This window comes from Lissotriton helveticus, chromosome 4_1 (assembly GCF_964261635.1).
Source record: "Lissotriton helveticus chromosome 4_1, aLisHel1.1, whole genome shotgun sequence".
In the NCBI taxonomy this organism is placed as follows: domain Eukaryota; kingdom Metazoa; phylum Chordata; class Amphibia; order Caudata; family Salamandridae; genus Lissotriton; species Lissotriton helveticus.
The window spans coordinates 939,813,789-939,835,164 of NC_136063.1; the positions used below are offsets into that span (position 1 = coordinate 939,813,789).

At 42.8% G+C, this 21,376-nt stretch overlaps 1 protein-coding gene across 18 annotated transcripts in view; it reads left to right on the plus strand.

The window, feature by feature from the left end:
* The window catches only part of EPB41L3 (erythrocyte membrane protein band 4.1 like 3), an 860,969-nt gene that overhangs the window by 604,311 nt on the left and 235,282 nt on the right, over positions 1 to 21,376 (plus strand). The gene's annotated exons all lie outside the window — the stretch shown is intronic.

Here is a 21,376-nt window from a genome sequence, read left to right on the forward strand (position 1 = left end):
GGATAGAGCTAGGAAAAAAGGAGGTGGTCTAGCTATTATAGCTAGAGACTGCCTTACCGTTACCATTACCCCCATTCCTGCTACCCATTGTGACGCTCTACAGTTCAGAATAAAGCTCTGCTCACTATCCAGTTTTAAGGGAGTATTGATTTATCGTCCCCCTGGGACAAAAACTGGCTTCCTCGCCAATCTCACCACCATGATGGAAACGTTAGCTACAGAAAAAACGCTAATGGTTTTAGGAGACTTTAACTTTCATCTAGACCAGGCTGATCAAACAGATACAGCCTTTCTTATAGCGGACATGGCAACCTTGGGGCTGAAACAATTAGTCGCCAAGGCCACACATGTAGCGGGCCACATTTTAGACGCCATATTTTCCAATCTGGACGACCTCCAAATAACGGACATCCGCCCAATGCCGTGGACTGATCACTACGCCATTTTTGGTAAAATTACCACTAATTCCCTACAAAACAGGAATCCTGCCACAATAGTCCATGCTCCTTTTAAAGACTGGAAGAATATTAATCCAACTGAACTGAAAACACAGTTGGACAATACCAGTCCAGTAATTTCCACCGACCCTAACGTAGCCACACAACAATTTTATACATGGATTGCTCAGGCCACCGAGAACACAGCTCCCATTAAATCTGTGTCTAAGAATAGGTCAAAACCAACTGCCCCATGGTATTCCAATGAGCTAAGACAACAAAAGCAAACTAATAGGAACTTGGAAAGATGCTGGAGAAAATCATATGATACAGCAAGTAAGAAAGTTTATAAAGATGCTCTAGGACTTTATAAAGACATGGTCATTAAAGCAAAAAAGGTATATTATACCAACCAAATTGAGCATGCCAAAAACTCCAGTAAACGACTTTATGAAATCACCAAGACATTGGCAGGTAACGCCCCTGACATTATCCCCCTTCCTTCCCAAGCCCTCTGCGAGGACCTGGCAACATTCTTTTTTACCAAGGTGGATGATATTTATCAAGCCTTCACAACTAAATCATCTAGGATGAACGGCGCGCCATCATGTCCGCATCAGATTACCGTTTTCTCTAATTTTCAGAAATTATCAGATGACCATATAACAAGCATAGTCTCTACAATTAAATCAGGCTCTGCTTTGGACCCCTGCCCCCTGTCAGTGCTACCACCAGTCTGGGACTCGATTACACCAACGCTGACACAAGTCTGCAATTCCATCCTGTCCTCAGGGAACTACCCCAATTTATTAAAGAAAACTTTACTGAAACCCCTATTAAAAAAACCTGGCCTCGACAAAAAGGAACTCAAAAACTACAGACCTATAGCGAGCTTACCGTTTCTGGCCAAATTGACCGAAAAGGTTATGAATGCCCAACTCTCGGACTACGTCGAGAAACATCGATTGTTGGATGACTCGCAATATGGCTTTAGGAGATTCCATGGGACAGAGACCGCCCTTATTAAGGCTGCTGACGACGTTAGAGCTATAAGGGACCAAGGTGGGACTGCTATCTTAGTCCTACTTGATCTGTCAGCAGCTTTCGACACGGTCGATCACAACACCTTGATCGATCGTGTCGGAAGGCTAGGCATCAGTCACTCTGCTAAAGACCTGCTTGCCTCTTTTCTTGCTGAGAGAACTCAAGTGGTCACTCTCGGACCATTTCAGTCGGCTCAATTTACGTTGCCATGCGGTGTCCCCCAAGGCTCATCCCTTAGTCCGACACTATTTAATATCTACGTGTCGGACCTTGCAAATGTCATCAGAGCATACGGGATGAGCCTAACATCATACGCGGATGACACGCAGCTGGTCCTGGCCATTAAAGGGGATGGAAGACAGGTGGCCCATAATTTTAAAAACGGAATGGCGGAAATAAGTGCATGGATGGCCACAAATTGTTTAAAACTCAACTCGGAGAAGACTGAGGTAGTCATCTTCGGTCCTCTTCTCCCAGAATGGTCATCTTGTTGGTGGCCACCGGCCTTTGGATCACCCCCCATCCCAACTGCAAAGGTCAGGAATCTGGGAGTCATTTTTGACAATGGGCTAAGCTTTATGGACCATGCAAATAAAGTTGCTACAACGGCTCATTACAAATTAAAAATGATAAGGAAGATCTGCCCTTTTCTCCCAGAAGTATTAATTAAAACACTGGTATGTTCCTTGGTCTTGTCCTCATTGGACTATTGCAATGGACTCTTTCTTGACGCACAGGTCAGGGTCATAAACAAGCTTCAGTCCATTCAGAATGCGGCGACACGCCTGCTCTCTGGGACTGCCAAATTTCACCCCATCGCAGAAACAATAAGGCGATATCACTGGCTCACCATTAAAAATCGCATAAAGTTCAAGTCCTTATGCATAGTCTACAAAACCCTTAATAACCAAGGACCTCACACCTTGAAGGATCAATTAAAACCTTATATTCCCCGCAGACATCTGCGATCCTCGGAACAACATCAATTAGTTGTGCCGCGTTCAAAGACGGTGTCATGGGGAGATCGCCGTTTTCTTGTAGCCGCACCCAAGCTATGGAATGCACTTCCTCAATATATTAAGATGAGTTCCTCTCTCCTCCAGTTTAGAAAACAGGTAAAGACATGGCTGTTCAACCAATGAAATTATCTGCACAACTAGGAAACAAATGAATGGTCTAGCGCCAAGACGCCTCAGGGTATTTGTCGCGCTCAATAAATGTCAAAAAATAAATAAATAAATAAATGGTGTGCATTCCATACCCTTGCACTTGGTGCAGTCTCCAAGAAGCAACTATGAAGAGTCGAGAATAGTAAAGATTGGTAAATGATGTTTGTGATGCGTCAAAGCTTAAAGGGTTGGAGGCCTTCAGATCTGAAGTCCCGGCATCATGGACATCTATATTCTTGTAGCACCATAATTTTCATCATGGTCCGAAGGTGAACTACTGGAAATGAGAAGAAAGAACCCGTGTTTTACCACATTCATGCTGGTGCAACTTTCCTGAAAGTTCAACCCCAATAAAAAAGAAAACAATCTGAGGTTGATCCAGTGTGATGGAGCATTTTAGACCAAGGTTAGAGCCACAAGAGGACTCGTGACTCAGACATCTCAGAAGGAAAAAAGATGCTGAGCTGGATTGCACCATCCCGTAAAGAAAGGAGAGGCTGCGAGGTGGGAACGATTCCGCTCCCGATATGTAGCGCTGCTGTTGTGTCTTAGAAGAATGAACACTCGATCCGGACTCCTACTAAGGATTTTTAATTGCTTTACAGAATGCCTGCAGAATTCACTGCGGATCTAAAATACTCCTGTAAATGAACTACAGACCCCAGCATGCACCTACATGAGGACTAACAATTCCGTACTTGGCAATACCCACTATGGGTGGGGAAAATAATGGCATGCAGAAAATGGTTCCTCAAGTGGGAGGTCTCTGTCGGATATTCATTGGCCTGCCCAGGAAGAAGAGATTGTTACCTCGAAACTCGTTGGCATAAGGGGCACAAGAAATAATGACCGGATTGAATTGACTTCTTTGCCTTGATTAAATAAACGGCAAGGTTTCAACAGCAGTCGAGTGCGTCCAAGAATGCTTTTGGGCTGTAGTAATAAAAAAAAAATATATATATATATATGCTTCAATCCGTGATGCCGCTGCAGCAATCAGTTCGTCGCATTTGCTTTAGCCAACACAGACCGTCCTCCTTGTCTGCACGATGGTGTTATGAAATTAAAAATTCAATTTACCTGAAATTGAGTCTTGGACCCTGTTTGTGCTGTGGTGTATCCGGACTTCCTGGCTACGCACTGGAGCTGGGTTGGGTTCGTTTCCTGCTTGGAAGAATATATATATATTACCTACTGGCGGTCGCCAGTAGGTATATATAGTTAGGATTTTTTCCCTATGGGTTTTTTGAAAATTCTATGTCTAATAACTTTGGCGTTTGTGGACGGAATTGGCTGAAATTTTCAGGAAAATGGCACATTTTGTTTCTGAGCAGCCCCTGAAAATTTTGGGGGGGTTCGTCAAGGGGGGGCCGAGAAAAAAGGGGGGTCCCAAAACGCGTTTTTCCCATGTTAATTTCCATAGGGCGGTTGGCCTCACTTTTAGCGCGAACGGCTGAATGGATTTGCACGAAACTTGGCAAAATTGTAGGGACTGGTAGCCCGATGTGCCTTTTGTAGGTCTCAATATATGTGCTCCAGTGGATTTTGAGAAATTAACGTTTAAAAAAAGATATATATCTGTAACAGCGGACTGGGCAGCGGCCCAGGACGCGTACTTTTCGCGCAACGGAGCTTTGTGAAGCGAAGCTGATTGGTTCTCCGGCGTCTGTCAACATTCCAAACAGTCCGTAGCGGCCGCCATCTTGTCTCTCGGTAGGATCGAGAGACAAGAGGAGGCCAAAGCGAAGGGGCAAATGACCATAAGGGGGCATAGTACATTGTCGCTGACCCCCTAGGTTTGATGTGGAGGTTTTAAAAGGGCCCCGCGGGGCAAAAAAAAATAAAAATAATAATAATCGAACAGCTGAATGGATTTGCACGAAACTTGGCAAAATTGTAGGGACTGGTAGCCCGATGTGCCTTTGCTAGATCTCAATATATGTGCTCCAGTGGATTTTGAGAAATTAACGTTCAAAAAAAGATATATATCTGTAACACCGCACCGCTTCGCGTACTTTTCGCGTTACGGAGCTTTGCGAAGCGAAGCTGATTGGCTCTCCGGTGTCTGTAAACATTCCAAACAGTCCGTAGCGGCCGCCATCTTGTCTCTCGGTAGGATCGAACAGCTGAATGGATTTGCACGAAACTTGGCAAAATTGTAGGGACTGGTAGCCCGATGTGCCTTTGCTAGGTCTCAATATATGTGCTTCAGTGCATTTTGAGAAATTAACGTTCAAAAACAAGATATATATCTGTAACAGCGCTCCGCTTCGCGGAGATAAAAATATATGTGTATTACCTAGCTGTTGCTAACACCAGTTAGCGACGGCTAGGAGAAGATAGCGACCATCTTGGGCCCCACTTTGCATGTGAGTGATATTTATCACTAATGACATGCAAAGTGGGCATGCCAAGATGTTAGCGACTGGAAACAGTCGCTAACATCGCTATCTCCTATTATCAACTTTTGGAAATATTCGAGATAAGCGCGAATATCTCCAAAAGCTACCACCTGCCCTGAGCAGTTCTTAGCCATGTTATCCAATGGGAGGTGGATAACATGGCTAAGAGCATTAGCTCGGTAATGCATGAATATCGCTGAGTTTTCAGCGATATTAATGCATTGCGGTCGTTTTTTATCGTATTTCCGATAAACCTTGATAATAGCAAGGTTTATCTGCGATAATTTCTGACGGTAAAACAATCGTTGCTAAGCATCGTTAGGGATAAATATCGCTTAACTTTGGTAATATGCCCCAACGTCTGTTAACGTTCGATTCGAAGGAAATCAGGAAGTGTTGAAAAACATTGTCTGCGCCATCTTGTCTTTTTTCAAATGCCACACTTTTGTCGTGCACGGCAGCCATTTTAGATGCCTTGACCAGACCCACTCTGTGCACGCTGTCGATCCTTAGCATGGCTCCCCACCCTCGCAAGCATCTCCCCCAGGCAGTGGTCACCCCCGATCTCTGTCTTATGCATGGGTAATAAACCTCCCCCCATCTGCGCTGCTCTTCCCTGAGAATCACACCCTGTGCCCGCCCGACACCTCCCTTTCGCCCTATTCACTACCGCACCCTCTGACACTCCTTTTCCTCTGTGTCCGATTGTCCAGGCTGGTCCTAGGGTATCAGCTAGCCCTGCAGATGTAGTTTATGGCCACAGCTGTAAAGAATCACCCCTCTTCAAAGGAGTTATAGTAGATCAAGGCCCACACTCGATGAGATCCGTCACAGCAGAAGCGTTGCTATTATCTGAAAACCATCCTGTATTGTGATTGGGGAGGGGACCGAGCCTGAAGCGGAAGATTCCAGGGATGACTCTTTGTACATCAAAGTTTTTACAATTATGTGTCACATTAAATATATATAGCACTCCGACAAAGTAGTAAGATTATAAAACTTTAATAATTTATAAATATATACAACAAAACAAAAATAGTAATAACATATAAACATTTTTAGGGAAAAACAACGAAGTAGCGGTCGGCTGTGCGAATAGTCCCAACGCAGCACAACGTCCAGATTTCCGGCGTGGGGCGTCGCGGGGGGTGGGTCATCAGTAGCAAACTGTTGTGCGAATAGTTCCAAGGCAGCAGAACGCGCCGAAATCTAGATGACACGAAAGTGATGTCTAGTAAGTTGCCACCCAGCAAATAACGGCATGGGGCGTCGCGGGGGGTGGGTCATCAGTAGCAAACTGTTGCGCGAATAGTTCCAAGGCAGCAGAACGATGGCACCAAGGTGATGTCCAGTAAGTTGCCGCACTGGTTTTGGTATCCTACAATGCTGCTCCGAATAACGGCGTGGGGCGCCCCGGGGGAGGCGGCGTGAACGGGCCTCTCCAGGTGGAGTGTCATCTGTTGTAGTGGGGCGCCCCTTTACCGTTTCAGTTGCCATTCCGTCCGTTTTTGGTCCACTGTGTCAAATGCCGCAATTCAGCTGAGTTGCGCCCACTCTTGCGGTGCAGCGATAGGCGGCTGTCACAGGAGTCTCAAAATGGCGGCAGGCTGTTTCCTTTTTGGGCCTGGTCCACTGAAATGGCCCTGGGACACCTTGGAAATCGGACGCTTGTCTGCTAGGTCTTGGACGAAAGCGTCCCCTCCGCCTTGAGAATTCATCAAAAGTTTTGGGGGCTCCGACTCCTGCAGGCTTCTGGTGGGGAGCGGCTGCCATGATTGCTCGCGGAATGACCACGACTGAGCTACGAGATGGTGGTGCTCTCATGCTGACGCCAGCTTCAGTCTGAAATATCCAGAAACAAGGTGCGGCTTTCATCGTTTGGGGAAAAAAAAAAGTTTTCATCCAATGAAAAGTGTTGTTTTTAGGTCACATGATCAAGCCTTCCATCATTAGGAAACCAAAAGTAAAATGAACCAATGAAAAGTTTTATAAACAAGTCACATGACCTGTTATGCGGCATAGGGTGTAAAATGCGGAGAAAATACGTTGGCACGTGAGGCGGCGTCAGTAGCGGACCGATGTGCGAATAGGCCGAAGGCAATACAACGCGCCAAGATCCGGATGGCACCGAGGTGGTGTCCAGCAAGTTGCAGCACTGGTGTGGCCATCCTACAATGCTGAAAGTCGGCGTGGGGCGCCCCGTTGGCCTGTGAGTTTGCGTCAGTAGCGAACCGATGTGCGAATAGGCCAAAGGCAGCACAACGCGCCAAGATCCGGATGGCACCGAGGTGGTGTCTAGTAAGTTGCCGCACTGGTGTGGCCATCCAACAATGCTGAAAGTCGGCGTGGGGCGCCCCGTTGGCCTGTGAGTTTGCGTCAGTAGCGGACCGATGTGCGAATAGGCCGAAGGCAGCACAACGCGCCAAGATCCGGATGGCACCGAGGTGGTGTCTAGTAAGTTGCCGCACTGGTGTGGCCATCCTACAATGCTGAAAGTCGGCGTGGGGCGCCCCGTTGTCCTGTGAGATGGCGTCAGTAGCGGACCGATGTGTGAATGGGGCCGAAGGCAGCGCAACAATATTTTCGGAATAGAAGACACCACTAGGCGCTGAGATGCCAAGATCCGGATGGCACCGAGGTGGTGTGTAGCAAGTTGCCGCACTGGTGTGGCCATCCTACAATGCTGAAAGTCGGCGTGGGGCGCCCCGTTGGCCTGTGAGTTTGCGTCAGTAGCGGACCGATGTGCGAATAGGCCGAAGGCAGCACAACGCGCCAAGATCCGGATGGCACCGAGGTGGTGTCTAGTAAGTTGTCGCACTTCTGTGGCCATCCTACAATGTTGAAAGTCGGCGTGGGGCGCCCCGTTGGCCTGTGAGATGGCGTCAGTAGCGGACCGATGTGCGAATGGGGCCAAAGGCAGCGCAACAATATTTTCTGATTTGAAGACACCACAAGGCGCTGAGATGCCAAGATCCGGATGGCACCGAGGTGGTGTCTAGCAAGTTGTGGCACTGGTGTGGCCATCGTACAATGGTAAAAGTCGGCGTGGGGCGCCCTGTTGGCCTGTGAGATGGTGTCAGTAGCGGACTGATGTGTGAATGGGGCCAAAGGCAGCGCAACAATATTTTCTACAATATTTTCGGAGTAGAAGACACCACAAGGCGCTGAGATGCCAAGATCCGGATGGCACCGAGGTGATGTCTAAGTTGCGGACCGATGTGCGAATGGGGCCAAAGGTAGCGTAACAAGATTTTCTGTATGGAAGATACCACTAGGCGCTGAGATGCCAAGATTCGGATGGCACCGAGGTGATGTCTAGCAAGTTGTGCCACTGGTGTGGCCATCGTACAATGGTAAAAGTCGGCGTGGGGCGCCCTATTGGCCTGTGAGATGGTGTCAGTAGCGGACTGATGTGCGAATGGGGCCAAAGGCAGCGCAACAATAGTTTCTGACTGACACCACAAGGCGCTGAGATGCCAAGATCCGGATGGCACCGAGGTGATGTCTAAGTTGCGGACTGATGTGCGAATGGGGCAAAGGCAGCGTAACAATATTTTCTGTATGGAAGATACCACTAGGCGTTGAGATGCCAAGATTCGGATGGCACCGAGGTGATGTCTAGCAAGTTGGTGTGGTCATCCTACAATGCTGAAACTCGGCGTGGGTCACCCCATTAGCCTGTGAGATGGCGTCAGTAGCGGACCGATGTGCGAATAGGCCGAAGGCAGCACAACGCGCCAAGATCCGGATGTCACCGTGGTGGTTTCATAGTTGAGAGGCACTTCATCTGCAGTGGGGCGCCGAGATCCGGATGGCATCGAGGTGATGTCTAGCAAGTTGCTGTACTGGTGTGGTCATCCTACAATGCTGAAATGTAGTGGGGCGCCCATTTACCGTTTCAGTTGCCATTCAGCTGAGTTTCGGCTGCTCTTGATGCTACAGCGACAGGCGGCTGCAAGAGGACTCTCAAAATGGCGGCCTGTTCTTTGGATTTGGGCCTGGTCCACTAAAATGGCCCTGGGACACCTTAGAACTCGGACGCTCGATTTTTTTTTCCTTTCCTGTACATGCAAAAAAAGGTAAATGCCCGGTACGTTACACGCTTCATCTGCCACGATGAACTCTCCAGAGGAACCGAAAAAAAATATAGTTGTGGTAACTATACCATGCATCGTCATATGGAGAGGTGGCACCAATTAATTATAGTGCTGCATAAAAGAGAGATTTGGAGGAGAACCCCTGACCTGCTAGTACATTCATCAAAGAAGTGGCACTGAGAGCTTCAGAGGCAAGGGAAACGGTCCCAAATATTTAGAAGAACTTTGGAAAGATTAAAATGACATGTTTAGATTGTGGTAAATTAATTTCATGTGGACAGATGAGTGTTACTCTAATAAATACAGCATATGAACATCATCATAGTCGATGGTTGGTAGAGACATTTTGACTATATCCTGGACCTGCCCGTCCTCGCCCAAAATGGCGCCGGAATAAATGGGACTCGTAACTCCTTGTTGTGTACTGGTTGCAGAACCTTGAAATCACGAGATACGTATGCAGTTTTGAAGCACATGGCGGGCGGGGACGAGAATTGATTGAATATTTCGACATCCCTATTGATATTAAGTTCTGATGTGTTATTGATTACTGTACTGTTGAAAATTCGAATTAACGTCACCCATGGTACTTGCCCGCAAATGTATATCTAGATAATTTTATTGTAACTGGCCCTGTCGTATTTTAATTATAAAATGTACGTCCACCGATTCCGTAACTGTTAGACACCTTAGTTCTTGCAACCTAATGGCCCGCCCGTTACGTTCCTCTACAGTGTAAATGTCTATTCATCATATACGATTACAGTTTGCTCCGTGGCAGGCCCACGTGGTTATAGGCTCGTATTTGTATAATGAAATTTTCACAATAAAGGTTTTTAAAAGAAAACATGGTAGTAGTATATACATTGGTAAAGTTTTTAATAATAGTCACTGTTTTAGAATCATTAAAAGGCAAGTGAAATAAAGCAGACCAATTACATGAAGGGTAAAAGGTATAATACGAAGGAACGCAGTAAAGATAAATGGTCAAGGGCTGTTGTGTTTTCTATTCCTGCAACATAAAGTGATCGATAAGAATCTCATATTCAGGCGTATCGGCGACTAAGACAGCAGGTCGACCCTCTTTTGCTCAACGGCTCCGTCATGGGACGAAGAAACGCTCTTTTTCTCGAAAAAAGAATATATTTTACTTGCAGGACAGTTGTAAAATTTCCGGGAAAGTACATTAGCCTGGAACATTATAACATATATTTAAGAAAAAATAATGTTCGGAAGTAATTAAAAGCGTAATTTTTAGGTGATATGACCAAGGCTTTCATCATTAGAATAAGAAAAGTAAAATGAACCAATGAAAAGTTTTATTAACAAGTCACATGACTTGTTATGCTTACGTTACGCGCTGCGCGTCGCGCCCCGGATGACTTCCGGATGCGCTAACGCGGCGCGTCATATGACGCATTACGCGACAACGCAGGTCCAGAATATAGTCAAAATGTCTCCACCAACCAGCGGTCGGAACACAACCCCTTTCAGCAGGCTAAATAGTTCTGTTAAATGACAACAGAAGGGACAGGCAACAAGAACCATCAGTCAAAGAGGGGAGGGCTAGTTCTTCTCTACCGGGTTACATTGGGGCGCTACCGGAACTGATCGAATTGGTAGTCTACAGTGTTTCTGGATGTTTCAGACTGAAGCTGGGGTTAGCATGAGAGCACCACCATTTCGTAGCTCCGTTGTGGCCATTCCGCAACCAATCATGGCAGCCGCTCTTTATCGTTATTTTGGGCGGGGTGGGTGGCGGAGCCGAGCTGTTTTGCAGCCATCATTGTGTGGAGTTCAGTTCATCTCACTAGTTTTGTATTTGTCATGAGGGGTTGTTCCTAATGTTTCTATTTTAGCGAGGTCAAAAAGAGATCCCATTAGTGGCCTACTGATTTTACTCGATTCCTTTTCTTTTTTTTTACACGATTTTTCGTTATCTGCAAAGACTAAACAGAGTATTGCGACTCTGTGTTTGTTTGTAAATAGAGAATGAACCAAAGAGAACTAATTCTAAAACAGTAAATACTTGGATAACAATCAATCAAATGGAGAGAGAAGCAGGCACGACGGATTACAACGGGGGCAAAGGCCTGCGTTAACTACCTTTCACTATCTGCAAAGAGAGAGTACTCCTAATAGAAATGAGGGGGGGGGCACCATTCAAAGCAGATCAGTGTGCATAAACACGAAAATGTTTTCACTTACCACGTACTTGACATTCGACAGCTTATGATATTTGCTATTAAAAAACCATTGAAATTCACTGAAAAAACCATAGGTTATAGACCATATATAGTTAGGAATTAGCATTTACAAAACCTTGAAAATTCACTGAAAAAACCATAGGTTATAGACCATATATAGTTAGGAATTAGCATTTAAAAAACCTTATTTTACTCACACAAAACCATTGAAATTCCATATATAGTTAGTTGCACTAACTATATATCGCGCACCCGCAATCCACTGCTGATGATGTCACATATTACATCATTCATGACATGGTCAGTGACATCACTGATGACATCACTGATGACATCTCAAATGACATCACTGATGACATCACTGATGACATCTCATTTGACATCAATGACCACATCACTGATGATATCATTCATGTGACAATACAATGCATCTCCTCACATTTTAATATAACCTCTGTTTCACCCAGTGTTAAAAACAGAGTATAATTTTTGAAACCATTGACACACCAATACTAGTTACTACATACGTACTCACTGATTCCTACGTCTACACACACATTCACTCATTCACCCATACAATCATTCATACATACAATCACTCATCTTTACAACACTATCATATGCACTCATACACCTATACAGACACTCACACTCTGCCACTCATCCATGGAGTTACTCACACACCTAGTCAGTCCTGTAAAGAATCAATCACACTTCCATTTTCTACTCTATACAGTTAAACATAGAGCACCTTACGTTTTCAACCATATACTAACACATACTTACTCTCTTATACAATCATTGATACAAGTACACATTGATCTGTACAGAGTCACACACCGCCCAGCCAGCCACACACACACTCAGTCTCCCATGCAAATACTTGGGCAATCAATCAATAACCCATATAGTTACTCATATAGCTACTGATCAACACATGCAGCAGTTTACAGAACAACAGACATAATGATGCACAAATTAAGACAGTTTAGTCACTAACCCATGCACTCAGTGAGACACATTTAATCACTCACTCATACATTCAGTCATGCACCTACTAAATCCTTCGTCCAGACACTTATACATCCACTCATTCTTCAATATGTAAGACATATTTTAACTTTACAGAATTATACAGTCACTGGATGTAGTCATCAGTGATGTCATTTGAGATGTCATCAGTGATGTCATCAGTGATGTCATTTGAGATGTCATCAGTGATGTCATCAGTGATGTCACTGACCATGTCATGAATGATGTAATATGTGACATCATCAGCAGTGGATTGCGGGTGCGCGATATATAGTTAGTGCAACTAACTATATATGGAATTTCAATGGTTTTGTGTGAGTAAAATAAGGTTTTTTAAATGCTAATTCCTAACTATATATGGTCTATAACCTATGGTTTTTTCAGTGAATATATATATGCTTCAATCCGTGATGCCGCTGCAGCAATCAGTTCGTCGCATTTGCTTTAGCCAACACAGACACGGACCAGAAAATTCGATGCGTAGTTTTCTTTATTGCGTGCTACTGAGTCGCCATACATTTTCATAGCTGCAGCCTCCCGCTCCTTCACGTTGTCAGACGACATGATTTAGAGCACTCTAAGCAAATGTTTGTTTGGCCAGTTGGTTATAAATTAGTTTTAAATCAACCACACACAACCGCACTGCGTCAGCAGCACTGTTTTATAAATTGTAAATAGCACTAGTGCACAATAAGAATGTTCTAACTTTTCACGTTATTTGTTTATATATAAAAAAAAACTGCACTGCGCAGACCAGAAAGCTTTACAAAGCTATTGATAGGAAATGCTTGTGAAACTGAGATAAAAAATGTCTGGTTTCTACCGGTTGATGTTAAACTTCCCTTGATCAAGGTACGAGACGTGAACCGAAACACGTTGGGCATGACTACGGCTGCTTATTTGCAATAAAGCAATTTGAATTCAAAAGGATTTCGAGAGAGTGCATTTTTCGACAACCTCTAAACTCAGGGGTTATTTGTTGTGATAATTATCGTCTGCCCTGCCGGAGAAAATTTCGCACCGCACCAAAGGAGGAGCGCTGGCGTTCTAACCAAGGGCGTTAGAGTCTCATATATAAATATATAAATATATATATATATATATATATATATATATATATAATATATATATAATATATATATATATATCGCAATGCACAATGTAGGTCCTTCCGCGATCAATCCCTCAGTCAGTTGGCGCAAATCCGGCCGGAACCAAAGCCGGTACGGTGATTGAAACTTCTCCTTCGAGTGCGCAATCTAATTCTTTGCAACTGTGAATATATATATATATATATATATATATATATATGTAGCTTGCAGGTTTGTTTCTTCTGATTTTTCTTTTTTTGACTCATGAGAAGTTTGCACTAATGGCAATATAAAACAAACATTTGTGGCATTGTACAGTTCCTTTGCTCTTTTCACCATAGAATTGTCAAACATATCCTTACTTCTTTATCATTTAAAGCTAGTAATATGAACATTAATAGGAATAGTTTATCAAGATTCATATTTACTTTTAGGAGCATTCATCACTACAGTACATAGGAAACTAATCCTCTACAAGTCTTGAATAATAATGCTCGTTTAGCCCCTTCTTGGACCTACTATGCAGACAGATCACATTTTACAGAAAATAGACCTTAGGATTCACACGAGCGAAACGAAGAAAATGTACTTGCTGATAAAGAAAACATAACACCAGATAACCTCCACAGGGACCATAAACAGCAACATCAGGCAACCTGAATATTTAATGAAACGTCATCACCATCTCCATGCTACAACTTTGATCCAGCATCATAAACTAAACAAATACTGAGAGGATCTAGCATTTTATAACCAGCTTTAGGCAAAGCCAACAAAACCTTTATGAAGCATATGTATGCACTTCAAAATAAGTCCTCTCCAGATGCCATTTTTACTGATAATAAAAGAGCTGTCAGAATATTGAATGAATTGTAGGAAGACATTAAGCAGTTAAAAAAGTAAATAGCAGCAAAACCGGAACAGGAGAAGTGTTAAAAAAACCACATTGGAAGTCACAAACAAAGAAATGTAATCCCACTCCAAAGAGATTAGTGAATGGAAAATATGGAAATATGGAAATTTAAACTTTATGTGGTTTGCACATTGGCGGGAATATATGCCCCCAAAAGGAGCAGTAGAGACCCTTCCGCAGAAAATAGTACTTAGGATGGAGAATGTTCAGGAAAACACAAATGATTGAGGGGACATATACAAGTAAAACCAGACACCTCTAACAATCAATCTCTTTTAACCATAACAGTATCCAATGAACAATCTGGCACCAATGAAAACTCGTCTTACAAGGAGAGAAAATAGTGTTGTGCACCCAAGTTGAAACTATTGTGATCAACATTTCAGAAAACAATTTAATCAGATTGAAATGAAAGCCCTTGAAAAAGTTGCTTACTCTGTACCCACATATATATATATAATACACTTTTAAACTTGATAGAAACTGAGGTGTCATTATTTTTATGTATGCAGAACCTGAAATGTTAACAATGTAGTCGAAGACCCTGGGACTATGCAAGCACCAGTATACAAGGAGTTAAAACCCCAAACTACTTGCATGTTCTCAGTTTGTCACAAATTACTTGAGAATTTTGAGTAATTGATCTTGGGTGAAGAGCGATAATTTAATAATAAAAGACACTGCAATTTCACCATTAAAGACGGGTTGGAGTAAAAATATTAGTGGAAAAATTAGACTGTAAAAAGTTCTGTCAAAATGTCATATGGAAAATGTGTTGAAAAAGGCTGTGGTTACAAAAAATGATGTGCCCCATTGGGCAACTGTATGTGTCTGGGGGGCAATGGCGAGGGGATATTGTCCTACTAAAGCAGAGTTTAGCATTTAAGTGAGGTGTAGAGGTAGGCAGGGGCTAGTGAGGGTTTTTTAGGATTCAGAGATGGGTAGTTTTAAGGGTAGTAATGGATTAGTATAGTTCGGGGATTGGTAGTGTTAGGTGGAAGTTGGGGGTTTTAGAGTTTGTAGAAGGTAGCGTTAAAGAGTATTAAGGCTTTGTTAGGGTTCAAGGAAGAGTAGTGTTGACAGGTAGTAGGAGGTTTTTTAGGAATCAGAGAGAGATAGTTTTAAGAGGTTTTAAGGTTTTTAGAGTTCAGAAAAAGATAGCATGAAGGGCTGTAATTGTTCAGGGAAGGGTAGCATTAAGGCATAGTAAGGGATTTAAGGGTTCAGGGAAGGGTAACGTATGAGGATAGTAAAGTGTTTTTAAGATTCATGGAAGGGTTTGAGGAAGGTTAATTTAAGGGATACTAAGGGTTTTTAGGGATTAGGGTAGGGTAGCGCTTAGGGGTAGTAAAATTGTTTTTTCAGGTTAAAGGGAAGGATCGTGTTGGGGTAGTAAGGGGTTTTTAAGGTTTAGGGAAGGGTAGTATTAAGGGGTAGTAAGATCTTTTAGGGTTCAAGGAAGGATGCGTAAAGTTATAGTAAAGGTTTTCAGGGTTCAGTGAATGGTATCCTAAGGGACGGCAAGATGCTGCCAAGGCTCAGGGATTGATAGCACGAAGGAGTAGTTAGTGACTTCTTAGTGTTCATGTATTAGTCTCATTAAGGAATAGTAAGGGGTTTTTAGGGTTCAAGGAAGAGTAATGTTAAAGCTGAAGTAAGGAGATTCTAGGGCTCAAGGATGGGTAGAATTGAGTGATATTTAAGAGATTTTAGCAAGGATAGGGTGAAGGGGTAGCAAGAGTTTTCAGGAAGCAGGGAAAGGAACCATTAAACGGGTGGTTCAGGGTTTTCTAGGGTTCAGAGATGTTAACGTAACAGAGTAGTTAGGGATTTTCAGGGTTCAAGGAAGGGTAGAAATATGGGAAGGGTAGCAATATGGGAATGTTCAGGCAATTTTACCATTAATGGGATAGGAAGGGATTTTATTGTTAAGGGAAGGATAGCTTTAGGGGTTAGTAAGTTTTTTTAATTCATGGAAGAGTGCATAAAGGGGTAGCAAGAGGTTTTTAGGGTGCATAGAAAAGTAGCACTTAGGGCTAGTAAGGTGTTTTAGGGTTGAAGGAATGGTTTTAGTGAGGGGCAGTAAGTGGTTTTAGGGTTCATGGATTGGTAGAGTTAAGGGGTAGATGTCGTTTTTAAGGTTCAGGGAATGGCAGCATTACAAGTAGTTATTTGGTTTGTGGGCTCAGAGAAGATTAGCATTAAGCGGACGTTTGGGGTTTTAAGAGTTATGGGATGGGAAGAATTGAGGGGTACTAAGGGTTTGTTAGGGCATAGTTAGATACATTAAATAATTCATGTGATAACATTCTACATTTTTGGAATTGTTGTGGGTAATAATGAAGGACACAAGGTTAGTACCTAAACAATTTCAACTCAACTTTAATATAGTCAGTATTTTAAAAGTCAACTTTATTACATACAACTGTAACAAGGGAAGAGCATTACAAAGTCTTAACAACGACAGTGGAACTTTGCTGAAAATAGCATACAAAGGAGGAACACTAGTGGGGATGGTTTTCGATTCCAGCAGAAACAGCACAGCAACTGTAATGCATGAGATCAAATATTTGAAATTACAGGAGAATCTGACAAATTAATTTCAATCCATTCTTAATGCACTTTTGGAGACTGCTTTAAGAAGAGGGTGGATTACTAGAAAAATCACTGTTTAGTTGTAGTAACTGACTGTAAATCAATACATGAGCCTTTTAGAAAGTGTATTCATAAACTTTTACAGATTATTGTCCAGCAGGTTCACGCAGCCATCACAGATGCTACAGATTTTCTGCAAATGCTATCCATTAGAGCAGTCAACAGAAAGTCATGCTATAAACAAGGACATCTCTTTTATAGATCTATCCATGACAATAACATCCAAACAACTCCATACTAATGTTTAACTTAAGCCTACAGATTTTACATATTCATGGTTCATGAGAACTGAAAGCGTATATGCTGAAGAAACAAACAAAGAGAAAGAACAGGAATTCTTTAATATACTCAGGAATAGGGGTTACACCGAAGAGGTCATCCACCCAATTATGGAACACATTGACTACAAGATAAAGTTTCTAAATAAACCAAGAAAGAAAAAAGCTCACCCAATTGTGTTTCTGTCATAGGAATCAGCCAGTAAAGGTTTGGAGATGCTCCATGTAGAACCAGACTCCAAGGCAGTTTGACTCCTTTAAAGGTCCTCCTATTAAACTAAACTCCGAATTGGATCTCAGAAAAACTCAGGTGCAATAGAAATATGTTGAAAAAGCTGTTTTAAAACATACAAGTTAGGGCACTCAATGACAGGGTTGAAATTACCTGTTTTTATGAATGAGTTTCTAGACTGTTTTAACTTAGTGGGTCAAAAACACATTTGGTCGATTTGATATATTTTAGTAATTGTTCAGGGTTCAGAGTGACTATTTACTTTTCAGACATACTTTTCACTCATCGTCTGTCCCTTTCAGACATATATATCTTCACCCAAAAACGTTGTAGTGCATCTTTTATTTAGTGGCTGGTATTTTGTTCGTGTGTATACATTCCTGTTTCTGTTGTGTCTTGTGGTACCTGGCACACACGCATGGATGTTTGGGGGGGGCACCACATGTGCCCCTCAGGTCCCGTAGTCTAGGCTCACGGGGACCCTGCTAGGGGCCCCAAAGTCCCTTTCCATCTGCCTTTACATGGGTGTTGGACCGCCATGTAAAGGCAGAGGGAGAAGGGACATCATAATCTCTATGGCGGTGCCTCTGCATTCACCGCCTCCATTGTCGGAATTACGGTTAGACCAACCCCCTGACGGCTCCTTGAGCCTGTCTGAGGCGCCGGTCGATTGCTGCGCTCCTACTGACCGCATCATAATGCGGTGGTCGGACCGCCATTTTGGCTGTCAGGCGGAGAGCAACCACCGGCCTGTTGTGGAAGCCCGACCACCCGCCATCATAATCGGGCCCATAGTATTTGACATGCTTTATTCCATGATAGTGAATTCTTACCACTAATCTTTAAAAAATGATTGCTAGGATGTTTTGTAAGTTTGATTTTGTTTGTTGTTTAAAAATACCTCTTTGGAGTGTTACATTTGTAATTTCAATTTAGAGGCTGCATTTATTAGAAAGGTATATCTTAACATGGTGTGTCTGTTCCACAGCAACATTGGCATTCTAGAAGGGAAATAGTTACAATCAAGATGGACTTAACCAGTCCACATGTACATTACTGCATAGACAATATGGTGCGTAGCAGCATGGAGTATATGTCTTGGCGGACACATCGTCAGCGCTTCATAGATCCTGTGTGGATTTTAGATTGTGCAGGTTATAGTCTCATATGAACGTAAAGTTCTTTTTTGTTTCCTTTTTTAATTTATACCTTTTGTATTTCAATTCTTTATTTCTGCAGTAATTAATACGATATTAATATGATATTTCAGTTTTCCACTGAAAAGGACCTTGAGGAGGTCTGAAGTGCTTTGGGAAAATAAATTAATTGCAGACCCTCAATGAATTACAGTTCATGTAAATGGGTGGAAACAATGATTATGGAAGGGTCCCAATGGAGCATGAAGGATTTATTTGATGAAATAGAGAGTCCTTTTGATTCAAATGAGGATTATGCAATATGGATTACAGATTACTCTGAAATTAATGGAAATCTTTTCACACTTTTTACTGTTGTGCATGTGGAGTAACCCCTCTATGACGGGAGTTCATGGAGGGTTAGTCACGCAGTCGTAGAAGAACCAGATGAGGCAAGAGCGCTGGCTTCTGATACTTAGATATGTTCCCACAACATATTTTTGGAACCAGGAGATTTGATAATGGTTTAAAATGCTTGGCTGTGTAGACTTTTTGAGAAGGATAGCTAGCCATAAGTATTTATTTTTGGCAATGATTGTTCTCTCTCATGAATAGTTGCTTGCATCTTACCAAACGTTATTTGTTCACATTCACAGCTGCTTCCTTGCAAGTATTGCAGCACCAGCAAACATTTTTTATCATACCAAAGCAGTTATTTTTGTAGGGTGCTGAGATGGAATAATATTTCTTTTTTTTATGTCCTCATTTTTCATCAGAGAGGCCAGGGCACACTGAGGCTGTAACGAAAGTCCCACACCTCCTTCACCAGAGTAGAAAGAGCCAAGGGGTAATATGCTCCCCACTAGTTGAAATCCTATGCCCCAAACACAGTTTGAAAATAGGAGCTCCAAACGTGAGCACCGAGGCAACTCCCTTTCAACTTTTGTTGCATTGATGTTTAATCATTGGACAACCGCATTTTGAAAACAGAAAGGTGGTTAAGGTATCCTAGTAAAAGAATGGGATGTATGCCAATCTTCCCAAATGCCCCAAAAATGTTGTTCTTTTGGAAGGGTGACCACTACGAGATAAACTGTAAACTCTTTGAGCTGACATGAACTATTCTCACACCAAAGGGGGGCAGGGGAGAATCCACTTTAGACATATCTCTCTTTGTGCAAGCAGGATTATTTCAAAGATGAGAGATTTTTGTGTCTTGAAAAGATTCAAGGGATCCCCCCCCCACACCCCACTGGCATCTCCAAAAATTACCAGTACCAAACTTACCTTGATCTCGTGACCATTATGTCTGAGAGCACCTTACCGACTTCTTGCTTGAAGATCCCAGTCAAGGGACACTACCAGAACGTATGAACATCGTCCGCTTTTTCCTCACCACACTTGGGGCACTTCCTTGCCTCCCGGCTTCCCAACTTCGACAACTTCCTTGGCATGCAGTAAGCCTTGTGCACAGTAAATAAATGATTTTCCCTGAGAGGCTCAGATTTAATAGAGGGCCAAAGAAAAGACATTGATACTTGCCACAGGGTTTCAACGTCCAGATTTGGCAGGTCCCTCTTCCAGATCTCTGCAGGCAAGGTGAACTCTTCCTCTCCAGCTTGGACAACATGCAATACCACTCCAAGATTTCCTTCAGGTGGAGCGATCTTGTATCTTATCTTTTCTGTATGGAATAGTATTCTGTTGTTGCACCAAAATCGAAAGAAGCAGCAACCCACTTCAGATGAGAAATTGTGTGCATCTTCATATCATTCTTTTTATTTAAGAAATCTTTTTTATTGTATAAACAAAAACAAAAGCAACACAGACACAGAATAATAAAGTGCAGTGCAATCATTTTCAACAATCTCATTGCATTAGTACAACAATTGTCATAGCGAATCCGCGGAACTATAATATGGTCACATATTACATGCTTGTCGCCGTTAGCAAAACATTACTCGACATCGTGGTCAGCTAACCCTGGGGAGGCATCATTACAAGGAGTACATATCATCCCTCTGCTTGAGTTCCAGGGCCCCCAGGTTCTAGTCCATTTCTGTGGGCATCCTCTACCATCATAAATTACTCTCTCTGCCTGCATGCACCAATCCATGTCAGATTCCCAGTCCGTAAACTGTGGCTTCGTCACTCCTTTCCAAGTTCTGGCTAAGCTGCGTTTTTCCAACCATACAGCCAAGGGAGACCCACATTCTCTCAGTTCTGGATATGTCGGTAGCCTCCCAAATGTTCAGAAGACAAAGGCGGGGTGAAAATTCGATAGGCTTCCTATCATTCTTGCAGTGAATTCTAGCCCATTAAGTGTATTTTTCATATAATGTGTTTTGCTTTTATTTGATAATTAACACATTTGCAGACTTGCGTAGTGGCTCAAATAAACTAATATGTCAGGATTTAAAATTAGAATAAGATGGCTTCTTGGAATTTCCTGCAGATAATTAGAGGTTTGTGAAATGTGCGCACCACTGCATGTAAAATGTGGATAATTTAAAAAAAAAATCCGTGTATGAGTTTTCTTCTCTCTGTCAGGCTGTACATTGCAGAATAAAAGTCACTCAAGATGCAGGCAGGAGTCTGATTTGAAGAGAATTATGTCTGCTTTGAGGATAAAATGTATCTCTGAGTGACGACTCAAAGCAGTGTCAACGTGCAAAAGTAACTT